Source organism: Lactuca saligna, chromosome 5 (genome assembly GCF_052625555.1).
Source record: "Lactuca saligna cultivar CGN05327 chromosome 5, ASM5262555v1, whole genome shotgun sequence".
NCBI classification, from domain to species: Eukaryota; Viridiplantae; Streptophyta; class Magnoliopsida; order Asterales; family Asteraceae; genus Lactuca; species Lactuca saligna.
The window spans coordinates 207,219,016-207,243,145 of record NC_136421.1 but is presented as its reverse complement, the minus strand read 5'-3'; positions in this window follow the sequence as shown (position 1 = coordinate 207,243,145).

Sequence of the window (24,130 nt, the reverse complement as noted above, 5' to 3'; positions counted from 1 at the left end):
TCATGTCTTGCGAAACCATAGGTGCATGATTTAGAGAAGATGATTTTTTTGAAGCTTTATTACGCGAACCTTAGGTGCATCAGTTTGTTGAAATGTCATAGGTTTCATAGATGATGAGACTTTCGCATTGGGATTTACTTTTTCCTTACGAACGAAATCTGGATTCCTTGACTACCATAATTGCTTTTTTTTCCCTTAATATTCTTGTTGTATCTAGCATTCCATTTGCGTTTTAGAGTTGTGAACTGCTCTGATGATTTGTGAATGTTGACCCTAGGTTTTGACTTTCTGGTAAGGGTTTCGCTCCGAATTGATGATGGATCACTTGGAATACTCTTAGGTCCACTTGGATTGGCTTTTTCGTAGCATGAATTGACTTTGTTTAGGGATTCTGCTACGTCTATGCTTTTTGTTCTCCATGAGGTCATTTCCAACAGACCTTTGGTTTCGTCAGCATTATCAATTGGTGTAGACCAGAAGTACTCATCACATCCATCTTTATTGTCATCATCGACCATGGACGTCAATTAATTTTTTTGGTTTTTGTCTAGTCCTTTTGTTATGAAATCTTGGTTAGGAACAGATTAGATTTTAGGAAAAATAGTCACTTTCACTTTTAAGACTTCAAATTTATCTTTAGAAATACGTGCGAACTCAACCGAATCCTCATAAATTAGGACTTTCGTAGGGACAAATTCGTGTTTAATAAACTCAGAACAGTTAACCTCATCCTCCATAGATATTTCACTTATATCACCTTCATCGTCGAATTCAGAAACATTTTCAACATTAAGCTTGTGTTCTGAATTTAACTTAGTGCTTAAAGAGTCAAATTTTTGCACAGTTTTGGATTTAATTTGTTCTTTGTCTTTTTCATACCGAAGTTGTTTGAGCATGTTTTTATGATCTTTGAGCTTAATGAATGATTCGATTTTGTCTAATCCAATTCGATATGCATCTGAAGTTTTGTCAGATGAGACTATAGATTCACACCTATAACAGTCAGCATCAATTTCATCCTCTTTGAATTCAAGGAAAGGTAAAACCATTTTGTGAATTTTCTTTCCAATCCCACAATTAAGATGTAACAGAGTGATATTGAAATGTAGTCTCTTAGCAATCAAACAAAAAATATTACGCTGTTTTAAAAGACTTAAATTATCCGTTTGTAAATAAATTGACTCATACCCAAATTTAGATAAATCAGACTCACTCTTCTCTATCCAGATGTGTCTCTCCTCAATCTTTGATGAAACCTTGTTGATTTGATCAGTTAGGTTAGAGTTTGTTAAATGAGTTCTTTTTAAACTTTCACTAAAACTTGAAAAAGTGTATCTTAAGTCATCTAGTTCAGTTTCATATATGAATAAAGGTAGATTAAGAGATTCAAGAATAGAATTTACCTTGTTTATCATCTGTTCGCATTCACCAATTTGCTCAAGAACTGGCCTCGCAGCTAAGCAGCTATCATCCTCTCGACCTGACACATCATTCGTCACCATCAAGCATCCTCCATGTAACTGCAAATTTTCTTCCTTCACAACAAAACTTCTTCCATGAGTAGGCCTACAAACCTCCTCATCTTCGGAATCTATGGACCATACTTCTACCCTGCCAAATTCATCATTAGCTTCATTTTCCTGCACAATCAAAGCAAGCATAGAGTTATCAGCATTCTTTTTCTTCTTTATCTCTTCAAGCTTTCGCAGATAGTATGTCTCATCGTCTTCTCCTTCCTTCTTCTCATTTAAACTTCGCAGAATGCAGTCCTTTGCTAGGTGGTTCTTTCCATAGCAATAGTTGCAATCATATCCGGAGTCACCCATGAGTTTCTTCTCCTTCTTGTCTTCTTCTTTCTAAGAATTGTTTGCATTTCCTTCTTTTGTCTTTTTAGAGCTATAGCTACCCTGTCAGCTTTGGTTCTTGTTCATGCTGAAGTTCTTCTTTGCGAACCCCTTTGGATTAGATACCATCATTGCAAAATCTTCTTTAGAGAGTTCATAGTAAGAAAGCTCAAGCTACAAATCGTCATCTTCAGCAACCTTCTTACCCTTTGCAACAAGGGCTAGCAAACCCATCCTAGAGACTAACTTCGCTTCTTTCATCACTTCATCTTCGTGTGACATCAGGATATCAACAAGCTTAGCCAATGTGTAGTTCTTGAATTGCTCATGTGCCTTAACAGTAGACACCTGCCTTCCATTCTGATCTAAGCCCATTCATGAATGTGACCTTTTGCTCAATAACTTCGCATCCAGTATTGTGCTTCATCATCATAATGAGAAGATGATTGTAGCGATTGAAAGTTTGAGTTAAGCTCTTTTAGGATTTTATGCAAAGGCTCCAAACTCTGATAGTAGGAGTGTTTGAGTAGAGTGATCAAGAATTGCATCTGTAGAGTAAAGTTCCTTGAGCCTATCCCAGATAGCTTTGTAGTGTCACAAGAACTCACCACACGAAAGGTATTAGTAGGCAAATTAAATTGAATGATTATCATTGCCTTAACATTGCTGATCATTTTGTCCTTTTCATCTCGAGGAACATCCTTTACTTGAAGAAGAAATTTGTTGTAGTCTGGTTGAGTTTTGATAACTCTTCTGGTTCCTGTGTGAACAAACGCGCCCTAGAGTGATGGCTTCCCATATCAAATATCCATTTTCTTTAAGACCAAGAACGTAATCTTCGAAGTGGAGCACCGATACTTCATATACATTAGGCAAAAGAATTGGTATCCTAGTGGTCAATCGAATGCTACTGGAAAGGTATATGGAGTTGATGTGAGAATTGCCGTGCTGCATGATGATATACTCTTGAAACCTGTTTAGAATCAGAAGTGTAAATTGGAGCAATATTAGGGTAATATCAAGATCGTTGAATAGCATCAAGAAAACTATGAAGACAACCAAACTAGATCCAATATTAATGGAAACCTTAATGATTCTATAAAAAAAAGAGATGCTTATAGATTATATAGTGCCCTGCTCTGATACCAATTGATAGGATGTTAATCCTTGGAATATCAATTACATTCAAAATATATTTAAAACAAGAACACAACAATCGATCAAAATATGTTGAATGATTATAAGCCATAGCCTTAGAAGAACTCGATTAAGAATTGCTATTGTAGATGTGTGATTAGGGTTACAAGAATAATTTTAGAGTTACCAAACATGATGCATGCATGTACCTTAAATACTATAACCCTGGAAATAAATGACAGGTGGACATGCCCAACCTGATAACAAAATAGACAAAATAAAAGGCCCAATGACGCAACACAAAACCGATCTATTAAAGCAATGCCTTCTAAAAATCCACTAATTAAAGAGAAAATTACATAATTGCCCTTCTAAATACATTGATTCATATTTTATTTGTATGGATGTTTTTGTCAAAACACATAAATTATAATAGGCACTTATATTTTATTTTATTGTTTGCAACCAATCTATCTAAAAATAATGATGGTAAAATCTTTTTTATTATTATAATCTTTAATTAGCCTTTCAATTGTTGGTCTATAAATTAATACAAAAGAATCTATAATATGTAAATACAAAGAAACACATTTTCAACAATCAATAAAAATTTATGTTCATAATTAAATACATTCATAACAAAAAGGAAGTATAATACCATTATGTTTTCATAAACCACACAACAAACACAAATCAGAAAAAAAAAAAAAAAAAAAAGATCAAATTAAATCAAACCAAACCAAACAAACATCTTTACCCCTACTCTATCTCTGTTGTTGCATCTTCTCGAAGACCATCACACAAAACAGTTTAAAAACAACCATAAATATGATTTTAATTGGAAAATTAAAATATTTTTCTTCAAAAAGGTTCATCATCGTGTATCTGCTAATGTCATCAATGATCAAATAATCTAAGTAAGTGTTACTTCAATCCCTATTTGCAGTAATCATTGTATTTGACATTTGTCTTCTTACAAAATAAGATAACCATTGAATACTTTTGCAGCTTGTGTTTTGGTAATAGAATGAGTCGTAAACGCCCAACCGTTCCCCATGATACATGGTATTGCTATAGTTTGTGACAACCTGATACTTTTCCAATCAACAAAAGTCAAATCTGTTAGATAAAATTTCGAATTTTAATTATTTCGCTAATTTCGCGACGGTTAGAAAATAATTTAAATTATATAATTAAAGTTTATATAAGTTTTCGTAACCAAAAAGACTCAAAAAACCTAGATTTTCCTCGAATCAGCGAAAAACTCGTTCAGCCTCATGTTTCGGCCGAAAACCTTCGGACCGAAAACAGATCACGACCGAGAACTCGTTTCCGGCCAAAAACCCAACCGATATAATGGTTTTTCATCCATAAATTCATCATTTATCACTCATTTTATCAGAAAACACTCTCATTTTGCTCCCAAAGATCATCCAAGAACACTCATATCTTCAAGTGAAAACATTCAAATCTTCATATTTTCACCAAGAACACCAAGAACATTCTTCAAACCTTCAAGTGACTGAAAACAGCAGCAGAACCAAAACTTTGTTCCGACTGAAAACTCATCAGGATTGAGAACCTGATTCTCGGTTGAGCTATGACCGAAAACCTCACATCTACTCAAACAATTTTCGGTAACTATTCCAAACACAAGAACAAGTGTTTTCTAACACTTTAAGTAATGGTTTCGCTTATTTAAATACAATTATGTGTTTATCTATTATTAGGCTACCATTAACTCTGCGTATATCAACTCGAGGGCTATCTTTCTAGTCTCGTTGTCCAACACGTGCACAAATGACTGTGAGTTTATATACCTACATTTTCGTTGTTTTGAATGTTTTTATGGGGGAATACAAGTAAAACACAAGGATTTTTGTGGTCTTATACAAATGATTTCAAACAGATTAAAAAATTTTGCAATTTATTTACATCGATAAATCACTACATTTTATAAAAATATTCAGATATTTTTATCCCATTTATAACATGTTGAGCATAAGGGTAGTTTCAACATACAAACATAATTGCAAGGTTTTTCAGTATGATACATAACGTACAGTCAAACTATGGTCGATATAGTTTGGGAACATTACAGAACTTTTACAAAATTTAATATACAATGCGAGAACATAAATACAAACTATAATAGGTATAGTTTGAGATATAATACACTATTTTACTATTTCAAGAACATTATACAGAAACGAGTACATAAAAACTATGGTAGATATTTTTTATGGTATACAATACTATTTTCCGAATACAAGAGTACAATACTAAATAACTATTTAAGTATAATTATTTTTACTCTACAAGTTATACATACAATTTTAAGTACAAGAGAACAATACAACACTACATGTAACCTAGTTAATACATGGTTGTGAGGCACTACTTCAATTGTATCCTGCAGGGTACGGAACTAAATAATATACAGTATAACCAGAGTCTCCTAGAGGGGGAGTTTGAGATCTGTGTATACATCTATACGGGACTGACAATCCCACACCTGAATTGTTAGCTATAGTTAGGCCGACAGGCTTGGGGTGATAAATATCATACCATTCCGACGCCTGACGAACGTCGTAGAGGTCACTAGGTCACATCAAGCATGGTTATACCAAACTCACAACAGTATAAACTAATCATTAGTTTACGACATTTTAATTCTTCAAATAGTTTTATTTTCATTAATAGAACTACTATACAATACAACTGGAGGATTCCAGGGAATATAAAGACATGGTTTTATTTGAAGTAATAAAACTACTATACATTACTGGTGGCAACCAAGATTTTGATACAAAACAATACTATACACTACTAGTGGTATCCAGGGATTTCATACAAAGGTTTTCATAAAGAACAATACTATAAACTATTGGTGGTATCCAGGGATGTCATACAAAGGTTTTCATACAGAACAATACTATACACTACTAGTGGTATCTAAGGATTTCATACAAAGGTTTTCACACATAACAATACTACACACTACTGGTGGTATCCAAGGATTTTATACAAGAATTTTCATACAGAACAATAAAATACAATATAACAGGTGGTAACAGGGCATACATACTAATACTTTGATACAACTACATAATATAGTAATGAACGTACATTTTTGGTCTTAAGGTTTAAGAGTACTTTACACTACTAAAGAAAATCTTGGATATTCTTGAGAAACATACAAACATTTTCACATATTCAAAGACAAGATTTCATCCAAAAACATTCTTATGAACTCACCAACTTAAGTGTTGATACACTTTCAAAACCACTTGTATTCTCAGGGAACCGGTAAACAGGTACACCCGCGGGTTTTGAGAAGACGGAGCTTTAGAGTCACGTCTTTTATACTTTTGTTATGAACTTTGTTGTCATATAATGTATGTGTTGAATAGATGTAAATACCTTATTTATTCAATGTAATAGTTGTGTTCACTTTGATTACTATGACGCAATTGTTGTGATACTCAACATAACGTCGTCCGCCCCGAAACGTTTCCGTCGTTCTGGTTTAGGGGTGTCACAGATTGGTAGTAGAGCATTGTTTATTGTGAACTAAGTATATCAAACCTTACATGATATAAATCTATAAACACTAAGGGTCCGAAGCGCTATAAACTAAAAGTATACTTTTAAAATCTAAGTATTTTATAAGAAGTATACAAGTATACCTACATACCAGAAACAGTATCACATGAAGAACAAAACAAAAGTATTTAGATGTTGGACACTATAGTTAAACCTACATAGTTATGTAATCATATATGGGATAAATATAGCCTGATCAACTATATTTATCTGAGATACGACCAACATGTGTTTGGGAGTGATAGTGGTGTTGCAACAAGTCTAAAACTTACCAAACTTTATAGAAAGGACACACTAGAATCAATCATACATTTAATATACTATAAGAGTATTTTGTAGCACTACGATACTAGAGCCAAACACATCGTATAGATTTCACTCAAAGTGTTGCGATAAATTTCATGGCGATTGTTTACTTGTATTAAGTATACTTCCACTATAAATCGCTTGATAGAACACTATAATTGCCTCTGAAAAAGACCTTCATAAAGAACAACAATCCGCCAACAAATCCACCGTCGCAACTCCTCACTACAATATTGTTGTCTTCCAAGCAGCAGTAACAGCCACCGTGGCTACCGCCAGTTTGAGGGGAGTGGGTAGTGGGGCTAACCCATCTAACCTAAGTGACAGTCATGGACACCCGAATGAGTGTTAGTACAATGACTTTACCATATTGGGTTACGACAACCTAATCGGGTGCGACCAAAAGCCTCATCTAACGCCGGTATCGGGTAGAATTCCATCGTGTCCAAAACATAGACACTACATAAAGTGTTCTAAGCCTTCATTTGAAGCTTTTGGCTTCATCTCACTACTCTCTCTCTCTTTCTAACCTCTCTCCTTATTCTAGATTAGGGTCCAAAATCAAAGATTTAAGGCTCCAAATCATAGAGGTAACCTTCCTAGCTTGTTATTCAACCTTTTAGGCCTTCAAATCCGTGTTTAAATTGAGATTTTGTACCTGGAACATGTGTTTACGGCCAAGGAATAAGCATGGGCCGTAAACACACAATAATGAGGTTTTTGAGCCATTAAACCCTTCTAAATCATTGTTGGGACTTAAATACGCCCTTGAGGCTTACAAACCAGGACTTGGAACACTTTAAACTTGGATTTTGAGGGGTAAACATGATTTTACGGCCAAGACACATGCTTGGGCCGTAAACTCCTCAAACATGGAGAGTAAACTCCTTTTAACATGTTAGAATGCCTTGAAACTTAACCAATAGCCTTGTGGTAAATCCTAGAAACATCTAAAAATAGGTTGGGGGCCTTAAAAATAACAAAACACCACATACAAGAGTTTAAAGCCATAGAACATGCTCCAAGGCCGTAAACTCCTAAATGTGTGCTAAATGATGCCCTAAAATCACCCCAAGGCTTGGAAAAATTACGAGAACCACATGTGATTGTTCCTTATACCTCAAAATAATTATTTTGACCATAGTAGAGTTTACGGCACAAAGTCCAAGTTTATAGCCGTGAACTCCCTTTTAAATGGTATAAGTCCCATTAAATCATTCCAAGGCATTTTAGAAGTCCATTCCAACAATTCCCAAGTCCAATCAAGCCATTAAACACTCAAAATCACACCAACATGAGTTCACGGCCGTGAACTCATGTATGTATGTGTTTTGTGGCTGTAAACTCCCTTAAACGTTTACTCTTGGGGAGTAAACTCAAATTCCAAGTCCCTAGTGCCATTACACGTCCGAAGATGTCACCCGGGTCACTCCAAACGCTCGCTTTGAGGTGTTTAACCTCGTTGGAGTGTAATGTTCCATATAATTAGTGATTGTAAATCTAATTAGATATATATGGACATTATTACATTTTACATAGGGACATCGCGAGTAATCAAGCCCTGAACCAACGTCTAGTGTCCGAAACCGTCGCATTTCCGAGTCTGGTGAGTTCATACCCCTACCCTTTTTCACTGTTTTCACTGTTTTCACGGGGGAACACAAGCAAAGTACAAGGGATTACTTGTACTCAAAACATGTTTTCATGTGTGTGTTTCACATTTTATATGCTTTTAACACTGATTCCTACAACTGATAACCGTTTGAACATGCAGATCAAGTAAACATATATTTGTGCAATGGATTTTAAACTATTATGTTTTATATATATATTTCACAAATGGTTTTCCTCATTTTATCAGTTAAAAGCATGGCATTAGAACATCTGAACATAAAACCTATACTGTTTTGTCCTCGGTAACAATCCACAGAAATACGCGAGTAGAGGACTATCATATTATTACTAGTAAATTTGTTAATCCTGTATGATTGGAGATACGTCCTCGGCGAACATTCCACAGAGATACACGAGTGGAGGACTACACCCGTAACCAGAATCTCTGGGATTTAGAGAGCGTGACTTGAGTGTATAGATCTATACATGGCTGACTACCCCACACCTAACTGCTAGCTACAGCCAAACCGAAATGGTTCAAGGGTGACGAAAGTCATAAGGATGTGGACTACTTATTGCCACAGGTTTAGTCCATCATATGGTTATGGAACTCGCAATTAGGATAACAGAGATTTACTTATGGTAATAATGAACAACTTTATACAATTCACAAGATAACCAGGTTTCGGTATACATCTTTCACATACGGTAACCAACATTCAGGAAAGTATGGGACTTTCCTGGGAAACCTTGTACATAACCAGGTCTAACAGAAATACATCTTTCACATACGGTAACCAACATTCAGGAAAGTATGGGACTTTCCTGGGAAACCTTGTCCATAACCAGGTCTAACATAAATACATCTTTCACATACGGTAACCAACAATCAGGAAAGTATGGGACTTTCCTGGGGAATATTTACATAACTAGAAAAGCATAACAAACCGGATAACCTTATATCTTTCACAATTGGTAACACAATCAGGAAAGTATGGGACTTTCTTGGGAATACATTGGTACATAACCAGAATAGTATGTCAAACCAGATAACCTAACTGTACATTTACACAAGAGATAACATGTTTTCAGTGTACAACTTTACCTTACATGTTAACAAACGATAGCAAATCTTTTTAAGAAAATATGGGATTTTCTTAGTGTGTGTATCATTTCAGAAACATAAAAGAAACTTGAACATTTCTCAAACAAAAATCGCTTATGAACTCACCAGCGTTATGCTGATTTTCAAACCGCTTGTGCTCTCAGGTCAGCGTTAGAACAGGTACCTGAATATCCTTTTTTGTCCGAAGACGGAGTACTTGGAAGACCCATTTCATTTTGTTCATATATATACTATGTATCAGAACTGTACAACTTTACTTTTGAAACAAGTGTAAAACTTTTCTTTATGTAATGTAATGGTTGTTTTACTTTACTTACTATGTACATTGGATTTGATACTCAACGTGGAGTCAACCCCGGAAACGTTTCCGCCTTCGGTTTTCGGGGTGCGACAGATTGGTATCAGAGCCCTTGTTTATAGTGAATGAAGTATACCAAGCCTTACATGGTATAAAACTATAAAAACTAAAGGGCCTAAGCGCTCTGAATTAAAAGTATCTTCAAACTACAAGTATTTTCAAAAGTATACAAGTATACCGAACCGTCAAGATCCGTAACTACAAGTAGAACAGAACATAAGTAATTGGGTGTTCTGTACTACGGTTAAACCTAGACAGTTATGTAGTCATGTCTAGGGAGTGACTGTGGTGTGCGGCATGCCTAAAACTTACCCTAATATCCCAAACATCGAACCAGTGTCGTAAGAAAATCATGAAATACTATGGGAGTATTTCTCGACCCAATCCTCTATAGAAATCCTCATTTGAGAGGTGTTCTATGATCATTCTTAGCGATAAATTATCTATTTTGATAACTCTTTCCTGCTTTATCGCTTATTCGGAACATATAACTGCCATATCTATCGATTCAATGTAGAGGACTTACCATCCTCTCTCTTTCTTGATCTTATTAGATCAAGATGCCTCCTAGAAAGAGACCCAGCTCAAAGAACAACAACAATCCTTTTTCGCCACCACCTCCTCCTCAATTTGAGCTTGCATCGCTTCAGACAGTTCTGACTGCTGCAATGGTGGCAGCCATGTTACAAGTGAACCCTGGTAGCTCAGGAGGTGGTCCTCAACTCCAAAGCCAAGAAAATGATCAGGGACACCGAAAGGAGGGTTCCTATAAGGATTTCATGAATGCGAAACCAACATCCTTCAATGGCACTGGAGGTTTCATTTCCTTATCCCGATGGTTCGAGAAAATCGAATCCATCTTCGAAATCTGTGCCTGTGCGGAATATGATAAGGTCAAGTTCGCAGCTTGTACCTTCGTTGATAAAGCATCAACTTGGTGGAATAGCCGAGTCAAATCTCTGACCCTACCCGTAGCCAACGCCATGGGATGGGAAGCCATGAAAGAACTCCTCATAACCGAGTACTGCCCCTGTGGCGAAATGCAGAAACTAGAGCACGAGCTTTGGAACCTGAAGATGAAAGGTTCCGACATTGCTACATACACTTCCCGATTCGATGATCCCGCACTCCTCTGCCCAGGATTAGTCACTCCTGAAAGCAAAAAGATCGAAAGGTTCATTTGGGGGTTATCCCAACCGACAAATAGTCATGTCTTGGCTGCCCGTCTAGATACCTATGATAGTGCCAAGACTTTAGCCCAAACCCTGATTGATCATAGCGATGATGTTGAGGAAACCACTACCGCTCCTGAGCCGACTCAAAGGAGTGGTGAGAAGAGAAAGTTCTGGAAGAAGAAGAAGTGTCAATCTTCACAAGGATCTTCCAAGAAACAGCAGACTGTAGCAGTCCATGCTGCTACTACCCCCGTTGCTGCTGCTTCTGTTGTGGGATCCACGGCTCCAACTCCTACCAGCAGGTATGCTGGAAACCTTCCTCTGTGTGAAGAGTGCAAATACCATCACAATCCTGGCCCCTACCGAGAACTTTCCTATACCAACTGTGGTAAGAAGGGCAACACAGTTCGATTCTGCAAAAGTCCGACCCAATCGGCCAACCAATCATCTGGAGCAGGCGTTAGTCAAGCTTGCTACAACTGTGGAGAGGTTGGGCATTTTAAAAGGAATTTCCCCAAGAAGTCAACAGCTGATAACACCGGAAGGGTTCTAACCATGGGACGGGAGGAAGCAGTCGCCGATCCCATTGTTGTTTCGGGTACGTTCCTTCTCAACAACTCTTATGCTAGTGTTCTTTTCGATTCGGGTGCAGAAAGGAGTTTTGTTAGTCATGCATTCAAACATAACCTAAAACATAATCCCCAACCACTAACTAAAACATTTACCATCGAGATGGCTAACGGTGAGAAAGAAAGCGCTAACAATGTATTCATAGGTTGTACCCTTACCCTGAATGACCACTCATTTCCTATAGAGCTCATGCCAGTTTTCATTAAGAGCTTTGATGTTATCATTGGCATGGATTGGTTGAGTCCCAATCACGTTGATATCCTTTGTTACGAAAAAGCCATCCGTCTCAACCTTCCTTCGGGACAGACTCTCGTAATCTATGGCGATAAACCCAGTTCCAGTCTTTGTATCAATTCCTGCATCAAAGCTCGAAAGATCCTACGAAAGGAGTGCATTGCATTCTTAGCCCATGTGATCATCGAGAAACATGAAGTTAAAGACCTCGCGAGCATCCCCGAAGTCTGTAACTTTTCTGATGTGTTTCCCTTAGAGCTTCCAGGAATTCCTCCCGAGCGTCAGGTCGAGTTCCGTATTGACCTAATTCCTAGAGCTACTCCCGTAGCGAAGTCTCCGTATCGCTTAGCTCCAGCAGAAATGCAGGAGTTATCCAGTCAACTCAATCAGTTGCTCAGTAAAGGATTCATTAGACCAAGTTCCTCACCCTGGGGAGCTCCGATATTGTTTGTCAAGAAGAAAGATGGATCCTTTTGGATGTGTATCGACTACCGTGAGCTGAACAAGTTGACCATTAAGAACCGATATCCTCTTCTGCGAATAGATGACCTCTTAGATCAACTCCAGGGAGCCAGCTATTTCTCAATGATAGACCTTCGGTCAGGGTACCATCAGTTACGAGTTCAGGAGAGTGATGTTTCCAAAATAGCTTTCAGGACTCGGTATGGACACTACGAGTTCGTAGTGATTCCCTTCGGTGTAACCAATGCATATGCTGTGTTCATGGACCTGATGAACCGGGTGTGCCATCCCTTCTTAGACAAGTTCATCATCGTGTTCATTGATGACATCCTCATCTACTCCAAGAGCGAAGAAGACCACAAACAACACTTGAGGTTAGTGTTGGAGACCCTTAGATCCGAGAAACTATACGCGAAATTATCCAAATGTGAATTATGGATACGGAAGGTAACTTTCCTTAGTCACGTGGTAAGCGAGGAGGGTATTCACGTGGATCCTTCCATGATTAAAGCGATAGAGAATTGGTCGGCACCGAAGACACCCACAGAAATCCGTCAATTCTTGGGTCTCGCCGACTGTTATCGGAGATTCATCCAGAATTTTTCCAAAATCGCCAAACCCTTAACCACTCTAACACAGAAAGGTGTACCCTTTTGTTGGAGTGATAAACAAGAAACTGCATTCCAAACGTTGAAGAGAGCCTTATGCAACGCACCTGTTCTGTCCCTACCCGAAGGGACAGAGGACTTTGTTGTGTACTGCGATGCGTCTAATAAAGTTTTAGGTTGCGTGCTTATGCAAAGAGGAAAAGTGATTGCTTATGCCTCAAGACAACTGAAAGCACACGAGGTCAACTATATCACACATGACTTGGAACTAGGAGCCGTAGTCTTTGCATTGAAGATTTGGAGACATTACCTCTACGGAACCAAGTGCACAATCTTCACTGATCACAAGAGCCTGCAGCACATCTTTGCTCAGAGAGACTTGAACATGAGGCAACGGAGATGGGTAGAACTACTCAGTGATTATGAGTGTGAAATCCGTTACATCCCGACAAGGCTAATGTGGTAGCAGATGCCCTTAGCCGAAAGGAAAGTGCAGGCCACAAAGTGAAGAACCAGACGATGACTATCCATTCCAACTTACCCATGCAAATCCGAGAAGCCCAGTTAAAATCCCTCAAACCCGAGAACGTGTCGATCGAAGGTTTGAGTGGAATGGATAAGAAACTTGAGATCAAAGGTGACATAGTCGATTGTTTCATGGATCGGATCTAGATTCCAAAGTCCGGAGGATTCAGGGAGATTGTCATGGAGGAGGCACACAAAACCAAATACTCTGTTTACCTGGGTTCTGACAAGATGTTCCTGGATCTCAATAAACAATATTGGTGGCCAAACATGAAAGCTGAGATAGCTATGTTCGTGGGCAAGTGTCTGACTTGCGCCAAAGTCAAAGTTGAGCACCAGAAACCCTCAGGTCTGGTCCAGCAGCCCGAGATGCCCGAATAGAAATGGGAGATGATTACCACGGATTTCTTCACCAAACTACCCAAGTGTCCTAGTGGGTACGATATCATTTGGGTAATTGTTGATCATTTAACAAAATCCGCCCACTTCATTCCGATCAAAGAATCATAAAAGATGGAAAGACTCGCGCAAATATACATCCAAGAGGTAGTCCGACTGCACGGTGTATCTGCATCCATTATCTCTGATCGAGTTAGTAGGTTTACCTCCAGATTCTGGAAGTCTCTTCAGAAAGCCCTTGGAACCAAGCTAGATATGAGCACGGTATATCATCCTCAGACCGATGGACAGAGTGAGAGAACAATCCAAACCCTGGAGGACATGCTTAGGGCATGTGTCATTGACTTTGGAAAGTCGTGAGACACACACCTATCTTTGATCGAATTCTCATACAACAACAGTTACCAGACCAGCATCAGGGCTGCTCCGTTTGAAGCCCTATATGGTCGTAAGTGCAGATCCCGTCTGTGCTGGGCCGAGGTGGGGGATACACAGTTAGCCAAGAGTCGAGTCCCTGATAGTGCTCTCACTGGTCCTGAAATCATCCGCGAAATCACCGAAAATATCATCCAAATCCGCGACCGATTGAAAACTTCACGAGATCACCAAAAGTCTCGCCCTGGAAAGGCACTGTACGTTTTGGTAAACGTGGGAAACTTAACCCTAGGTACGTTGGACCCTTCGAGATCCTCACCAGGGTCGGTCCGGTAGCCTATAAACTTCGTTTACCTCACGAACTCAGTAACATTCATCCTGTCTTCCATGTTTCAAATCTCAAAAAGTGCCTATCCGATGAAACCCAAGTGATTCCCATAGACGAGATCGAGATCAATGAAAACCTCAACTTTGTGGAGGAACCGATCGAAATCATGGATCGAGAAGTCAAACGTACAAAGCAAAGTCGCATCCCGTTAGTGAAGGTTCGCTGGAATGCCAAGCGGGGACCGGAATTCACTTGGGAGCGGGAAGACTCGATGAAACAGAAGTATCCACAACTCTTTCCAGATCCATGATGTGTATCTTGTCTCGTATCTTAACTTTGAATTTTGGGGTGAAATTCCCTCTAACGGGGGGATAATGTAACAACCCGAAATTCTGTATCATTACTTGTAACTCTTTTTGTAATTCAATTCGAGCAACCAATCGTCGTTTTCAAATCCGATTCCAATTTCGTTATTTAATTAAGTCATTAATTTGTACGTATCTAATATGACCTAATGGGTGTCCTAATGCATTTAGAAATCATTCTAACACCCCATTCTAGTAATCGGAACATTTTTAGAATTTACCATATCGGGTTACGACAACCTAATCGGGTGCGACCAAAAGCCTCGTCTAACGCCGGTATCGGGTAGAATTCCACCATGTCCAAAACTTAGACACTATATAAAGTGTTCTAAGCCTTCATTTGAAGCTTTTGGCTTCATCTCACTACTCTCTCTCTAACCTCTATCCTCATTCTAGATTAGGGTCCAAAATCAAAGATTTAAGGCTCTAAATCATAGAGGTAACCTTCCTAGCTTGTTATTCAACCTCTAAGGACTTCAAATACGTGTTTAAATTGAGATTTTGGACCTGGAACATGTGTTTACAGCCAAGGAGTAAGCTTGGGCCGTAAACACACAATATTGGGGTTTTTGATCCATTAAACCCTTCCAAATCATTGTTGGGACTTAGATATGACCTTGAGGCTTACAAACCGGGACTTGGAACACTTTAAACTTGGATTTTTAGGGGTAAACATGAGTTTACGGCCAAGACACATGCTTGGGCCGTAAACTCCTCAAACATGGAGAGTAAACTCCTTTTAACATGTTAGAATGCCTTGAAACTTAACCAATAGCCTTGTGGTAAATCCTAGAAACATCTAAAAATAGTTTGGGGGCCTTAAACATAACAAAACACCACATACAAGAGTTTACAGCCATAGAACATGCTCCAAGGCCGTAAACTCCTAAATGTGTGCTAAATGATGCCCTAAAATCACCCTAAGGCTTGGAAAAGTTACTAGAACCACATGTGATTGTTCCTTATACCTCAAAATAATTATTTTGACCATAGTAGAGTTTACGGACGTAAATTCCAAGTTTACAGACGTGAACTCCCTTTTAAATGGTATAAGTCCCATTAAATCATTCCAAGGCATTTTAGAAGTCCATTCCAACAATTCCCAAGTCCAATCAAGCCATTAAACACTCAAAATCACACCAACATGAGTTCACGGCCGTGAACTCATGTATGTATTTGTTTTGTGGCTGTAAACTCCCTTAAACGTTTACTCTTGGGGAGTAAACTCAAATTCCAAGTCCCTAGTGCCATTACACTTCCGAAGATGTCAACCGGGTCACTCCAAATGCTCGTTTTGAGGTGTTTAACCTCGTTAGAGTGTAATGTTCCATATAATTAGTGATTGTAAATCTAATTAGATATATATGGACATTATTACATTTTACATAGGGACATCACGAGTAATCAAGCCCCGAACCAACGTCTAGTGTCCGAAACCGTCGCATTTCCGAGTCTGGTGAGTTCATACCCCTACCCTTTTTCACTGTTTTCACGGGGGAACACAAGCAAAGTACAAGGGATTACTTGTACTCAAAACATGTTTTCTTGTGTGTGTTTCACATTTTATATGCTTTTAACACCGATTCCTACAACTGATAACCGTTTGAACATGCAGATCACGTAAACATATATTTGTGTAATGGATTTTAAACTGTTATGTTTTATATATATTTCACAAATGGTTTTCCTTATTTTATCTGTTAAAAGCGTGACATTAGAACATATGAACATAGAACATGTACTGTTTTGTCCTCGGTAACAATCCACAGAAATACGCGAGTGGAGGACTATCATATTATTACTAGTAAATTTGTTAATCCTGTATGATTGGAGATACGTCCTCGGCGAAGACTCCACAGAGATACGCGAGTGGAAGACTACACCCGTAACCAGAATCTTTGGGATTTAGAGAGCGTGACTTGAGTGTATAGAACTATACGAGGCTGACTACCCCACACCTGGCTGCTAGCTACAGCCGAACCGAAATGGTTCTAGGGTGACGAAAGTCATAAGGATGTGGACTACTTATTGCCACAGGTTTAGTCCATCGTATGGTTATGGAACTCGTAATTAGGATAACAGAGATTTACTTATGGTAATAATGAACAACTTTATACAATTCACAAGATAACCAGGTTTCAGTATACATCTTTAACATACGGTAACCAACATTCAGGAAAGTATGGGACTTTCCTGGGAAACCTTGTACATAACCAGGTCTAACATGAATACATCTTTCACATACGGTAACCAACATTCAGGAAAGTATGGGACTTTCCTGGGAAACCTTGTACATAACCAGGTCTAACAAGAATACATCTTTTACATACGGTAACCAACAATCAGGAAAGTATGGGACTTTCCTGGGGAATATTTACATAACTAGAAAATCATAACAAACTGGATAACCTTACATCTTTCACAATTGGTAACACAATCAGGAAATATGGGACTTTCCTGGGAATACATTGGTACATAACCAGAATAGTATGTCAAACCAGATAACCTAACTGTACATTTACACAAGAGATAACATGTTTTCAGTGTACAACTATACCTTACATGTTGACAAACGATAACAAATCTTTTTAAGAAAATATGGGATTTTCTTGGTGTGTGTAACATTTCAGAAACAAAAAGGAAACTTGAACATTTCTCAAACAAAAACCGCTTATGAACTCACCAACGTTATGCTGATTTTCAAACCGCTTGTGTTCTCAGGTAAGCGTTAGAACAGGTACCCGAAGATCCTTTTTGTCCGAAGACGGAGTACTTGGATGACCCGTTTCATTTTGTTCATATATATACTATGTATCACAACTTTACAAATTTACTTTTGAAACAGTTGTAAAACTTTTCTTTATGTAATGTAATGGTTGTTTTACTTTACTTACTATGTACATTGGATTTGATACTCAACGTGGAGTCAACCCCGGAAACGTTTCCGCCTTCGGTTTTCGGGGTGTGACAAATAGCTAAGTCAAATCCCTAACTCTACTGATAGCTAATTCTATGAGTTTGGACGATTTGAAGGAACTGATGCTTGTTGAATACTACCCACGGGTCAAAATGCAAAAGTTAGAGCATGAGCTCTAGAATCTAAAGATGAAGGGTTCCGACATTGCTGCTCACACTGTGAGGTTCAGTGATCTTTCTTTTTTATATCTCGAGATGGTACCTTGGAGAGCAAGAAAGTGGAGATATTCATATGTGGATTAACTCCCCCAATGCAAGGGAATGTCCTAGCTACCAACCCACTCATGTTTGACAGTGCCAAACGTCTGGCACAGACATTAATAGATAACGAAGATCATCAATGATCTCGTGTCAGCCGCTCCCGAATCACCTAAAGAGGGTAGTGGGAGGAACAAGATATAGAACAAACGAAAGGGCCAATCCTCACAAGAGCCCTCCAAGAAACACAAATAGTGGATGTCCATACTGCTACCATTCCTATTGTTGTTGTTCCTACTACTCAAGCACCTGCCAGTAGATATGCTGGAACTCTCCCAAGGTGTGAAAAATGTAACTTCCATCATCACGGACCTTGTCGTGACATGAAATTCACCAACTATGGCAGAAAGGGGGCATAGAGCCCATTTTTGCAAAGCACAGGTCCAACCAACCAATCACACTCCATGAGCTGGAGTAGGCCAAGCCCGCTATGGGTGAGGTGAAACCGTGAAACCGAGCACTACAAGAGGAATTGTCCTAAAGCAACGACTGCTGGCAGCACCAGGAAAGTGTGAGACATGGGCCAGTAGGAGGCAGTAACTGATCCCACCGTAGTCATGGGTATGTTCCTCCTCGACAACTCTTATGCATGCATTCTCTTTGATAGTGGAGAGGAGAGGAGTTTTTTGAGCCATAAATCCAAACACTTATTTAAACATAAATCCCAACCTCTAACCAAAACATTTACCGTCGAGATGGCTAATGGAATGAAAGAAAACACTAACGACATATTCCTAGGTTGTATCGTCACTCTAAATGATTATTCCTTCCTAATCAATCTTATATCAGTCTCCATAAAATGCTTTGATGTCAACATTGGCATGGACTGGCTAAGTTCTCATCGTGCGGATATCCTTTTTTATGATAATTCCATTCGCCTCAATCTGCCAAACAGCAAAGCCCTTGTTATCTATGGCGATAAACTCAGCATGAACCTTCAAATCATTTCGTGCATCAAAGCCCAAAAATACTTATGGAAGGAGTGACACGCATTCCTAGGGCATGTAGTCAAACAAAAACAAGAAGTTAAACACCTCGAGAGCATCCCCAAAGTCTTCAACTTTCTTGATATCTTCCCTGAAGATCTCCCAAGAGTTCCTCCTGAACGACAAGTCGAGTTCCGAATCGACTTAATTCCCGGAGCTACCCTTGTAGCCAAATTCCCTTATCATCTAGCACCGACAGAAATGGAGGAATTATCCAGCTACTTGAACAAACTGCTTAGCAAGGGATTCATTAGGCCAAGCTTCTCACCCTGGGGAGCACCGGTCTTGTTCGTGAAGAAGAAGGATGGATCTTTCTGGATGTGCGTAGACTATCGCGAAATAAACAAACCAACTATTTTGAATCGCTACCCTCTACCGATGATCGACGAAATGTTAGATCAACACCAAGGAGCCAACTACTTATCAAAGATAGACCTGAGATCATGTTACCATCAATCACGAGTCCAGGAGAGTGATGTTCCCAAGACAACATTTCAGACTCGATATGGTCACTTTGAGTTTGTAGTAATGCCCTTTGGTCTAACCGCGCATGCCATCCCTTCCTAGACGAATCTGTGATAGTATTCATAGAAGATATACTCGTCTATTTGCGAAGCGAGGAAGAAAATAGTTAGCACTTGCGACAAGTGCTAGAATCCTTGAGGACCGAAAGATTATACACGAAATTCTCTAAGTGCGAGTTCTAGATCAGGAAGGTAACTTTCCTAGGTCACGTGGTCAGCAAAGAAGGCATACACGTGGACCCTTCCAAAATAACGGAAATTGATAATTGGTCAGCACTGAGAACGCCCACATAAATCTATCATCTCTTAGGTCTTGTTGGCTATTATCGCAGATTCATACAAAATTTCTCCAGAATTGCTAAACTGCTTACCACCTTGACTCAGAAGGGTGTGACTTTTAGTGGGGGAGAAAAACAAGACACTGTGTTCCATAAACTGAAACATGCCCTGTGTAGCGCACCTATCTTGTCCCAACCAAAAGGGATAGAGGATTTCGTTGTATACTTTGATGCATCCAACCAGGGGTTGGGTTGAATGCTTATGCAACAGGGAAAAGTTATTGCTTATTCCTTAAGACAACTTAAGGAACATAAAGTCAAATACACAGTACACAACTTATGATATGGAGTTGGGAGCAACGATCTTCGCTCTAAAAATCTGGAGACATTACCTCTATGGTACCAAGTGCACTATCTTCACCGACCACAAAACCCTTCAACACATATTTGATCAGAAGGAACTTAAATGGAGACAAGGGCGATTGGTAGAGCTACTTAATGATTATAAGTGTGAAATACGCTATCATTCCAGCAAAGCCAATGTAGTAGCGGATGCCCTTAGCTGAAAGGAGTACTCAGATTGTAGAGAAGGCATTGACAATGACAATCCATTCCCATCTGTCCACCCAAACCAAAGAGGCTCAGCTGGAAACCTTGAAATTCTAAAATGAGGCATGTGAAACTCTAAGAGGAATGGAGAATAACTTTGAGATCTAGGGAGATGCAGTTTGTTATTTCATGAACCCGATCTGGACTCCAAAGTTCGGTGGTTACAGAGAAATTTTCATGAATGAAGCCCATAAAACTCGATACTGCATTCACCCCAGGTTCAGATAAGATGTATCTGGGTCTCAATAAAATCTATTGATGACCAACATGAAAGCTGAAATTGCTACCTACGTACGCAAGTGCCTAACTTGCGCCAAAGTGAAGGTAGAATATCAGAGGCCCTAATGTTTACTCCAACAACCGGAAATACCTGAGTAGATATGGGAACGAATTATGATGGACTTCATCACTAAATTTTCAAAAACCACGAGTAGTCATGACACTATTTTGGTAATCATTGACAGAATGACCAAGTCTACCCACTTCCTACCAATCAAAGGAAAAGACAAAATAAAGAAGCTAACTTGAACTTACATCCGAGAGATAGTACAATTGCACAGTGTGCCCATATTTATTATCTCGGATAGAGATAGTAGATTCAACTCATGATTTTTTTCAGTCACTGCAGAAGGCTCTTGGAACTAAGTTGGACATGAGCATAGCTTATCATCCTCAAACTGACGGGCAGAGTGAGAGAACCATTCAAACTATGGAGGAAATGCTGAGAGCGTGTGTTATCGACTTTGGTAAGTCATGGGTTATCTATTTTCCACTGTTCGAGTTTTCATATAACAACAACTATCATACTAGCATCAAGGCTGCTCCATTTGAAGCCCTCTGTAGTCGTAAGTGCAGATTCCCTCTATGTTGGATTGAGGTGGGTGACATGTAGCTAGCTAGAGTACAAGTCTCTGATAGCACTATCACCGGCCCAGAAATCATTCCAGAAACCATAGAAAATATTGTACAAATCCGTAAATGACTAAAGGCTTCAAGAGATAGAAAAAAGAGATATGCAAAAAAGGGACGAAGACCTTTCGAATTCCAGGTTGGCGATCGCGTTTTGTTTAAGGTCTCACCCTAGAGAGGCATGATACGCTTCGGAAAGTGTGGAAATTTGAATCTAAGATCCATAGGGCCATTCGAGATCCTCGCAAGGATTGGCCCCGTAGCTTACAAACTGTGTTTAGCCCAAGAGCTTAACAACGTTCACCCTGTCTTCCACGTGTCAAATTTAAAGAAGTGTCTATCTGACAAGACTCTTTTGATTCCACTCGACGAAACCGAGATAAACGAGAGTCTTAAATTCGTTCAAGAACCAGTCGAAACAATGGATAAGGAATTCAAATGAATGAAATAAATTCACATACTGATAGTGAAGGTCCGCTAGAATCCCAAACAATGACCGGAATTCACTTGGGAGTGAGAAGACCAGATGCAACAGAACTACCCGCATCTTTTTTCCTAGTACATGATTGTAATCATTTTAGAAAGAGTTTTGGGTTGAAATTCCCTCTAACAGGGGGGATGATGTGACAACCCTATATTTTTCCGGTCAAAAAAAAAGTCAAAATCGTAAAATAAAATTTTGAATTTTATTTATTCCACTATGTTCGTGAGTGTTAGAAAATAATTTAGATTATATAATTAAAGTTTATATAAGTTTTGGGAAACAAGAACACTCGAAAAACCAATATTTTCCTCGAATCAGCGAAAAATGCGTTTAGCCTCCTTTTTTCGGCTGATAATGGATCTCAGCCGAGAACTCTTTTCCAGCCGAAAACCCAGTTGGTATGAAGGTTGTCCATCCGAAACTTCATCATTTCTCACTCATTTCATCCGAAAACACTCTCATTTTGCTCCCAAATATCATCCAAGAACACTTATATCTTCAGGTAAAAACCTTTGAATCTTCATATTTTCACCAAGAACACCAAGAACATTCTTCAAACCTTCAAGTGACCGAAAACAACAACAAAACTGAAAATATATTCTGACTCAAAACTCATCTGGACCTGAGAACCTGATTCTCGGTTGAGCTTTGACCGAAAATCCTCACATCCACTCGAAACAGTTTTCTATAACTATTCCAAACACAAGAACAAGTGTTGTCTATCACTTTAAGTAATGGTTTTGCTAATTTAAATAAAATTATGTGTTTATCTATTATTAGGCTATCGTTAACTCGACGTACATCAACTCGAGGGTCATCTTTCCAGTCTTGTTGTCCAACACGTGCACAAACAACTGTCAGTTCATACCCCAACATTTTCGCTGTATTTAAAGTTTCAGGGGGAATACAAGTAAAACACAAGGATTTTTGTGTTCGTATACAAACGTTTTCAAACATAATAATAAAATTTACAATTGATTGAAACCGAGAAATCACTATATTTTATAAATATATTCAGATATTTTTATCCCTTTTGTAACATGCTGAGCATAAGTGTATTTTCAACATACAAACAAAATTGCAAGGTTTTCAGTACGATACAGTCAAACTATAGCTGATATAGTTTGTGAACATTACAGAACTTTTATAGAATTTATTATACAAAGTGACAACATACATACAAACTATAATATGTATAGTTTGGGATACAATACACTGTTTTACTATTCCAAGAACATTATACAGAAATGAACACATATAAACAAACACATACAATACTTTGTTTTATGGTATACAATACCATTTTCCGAATACAAAAGTACAATACTAAATAATTATTTAAGTATAATTATTTTTACTCTACAAGTTATACCTACAGTTTCAAGTGCAAGAGAACACTACAACACTACACATAAACTAGTTAGTACAAGGTTATGAGGCATTACTTCAATTGTATCCTCCAGGGTACAGAACTAAATCCTATACAACATAACCAGAGTCTCCTGGAGGGAGAGCGTGAAATTTGTGTATAGATATATAGGCGACTGACAATGTCACACCTGAACTGTTAGCTACAGTTAGGTCGGCAGACCTGGGGTGACAAATATCATACCATTCTGACGCTTGAAGAATGTCGTAGAGGTCACTAGGTCACATAAACATGGTTATACCAAACTCACAACAGTATCAACTAATCATTTGTTTACGGGATTTGAATTCCTCAAATAGTTTATTTTTATTAAGAGAACTACTATACAATACAACTAGAGGATTCCAGGGAATACAAAGACATGGTTTTATTTTAAGTAATAAAGCTACTATACATTACTGGTGGCAACCATGATTTCCATATATAACAATACTATACACTATTGGTGGTATCCAGGGATTTCATACAAAGGTTTTCATACAGAACAATACTATACACTACTAGTGGTACCTAGATATTTCATACAAAGGTATTCATACAGAACAATACTATACACTACTGGTGGTATCCAGGGATTTCATACAA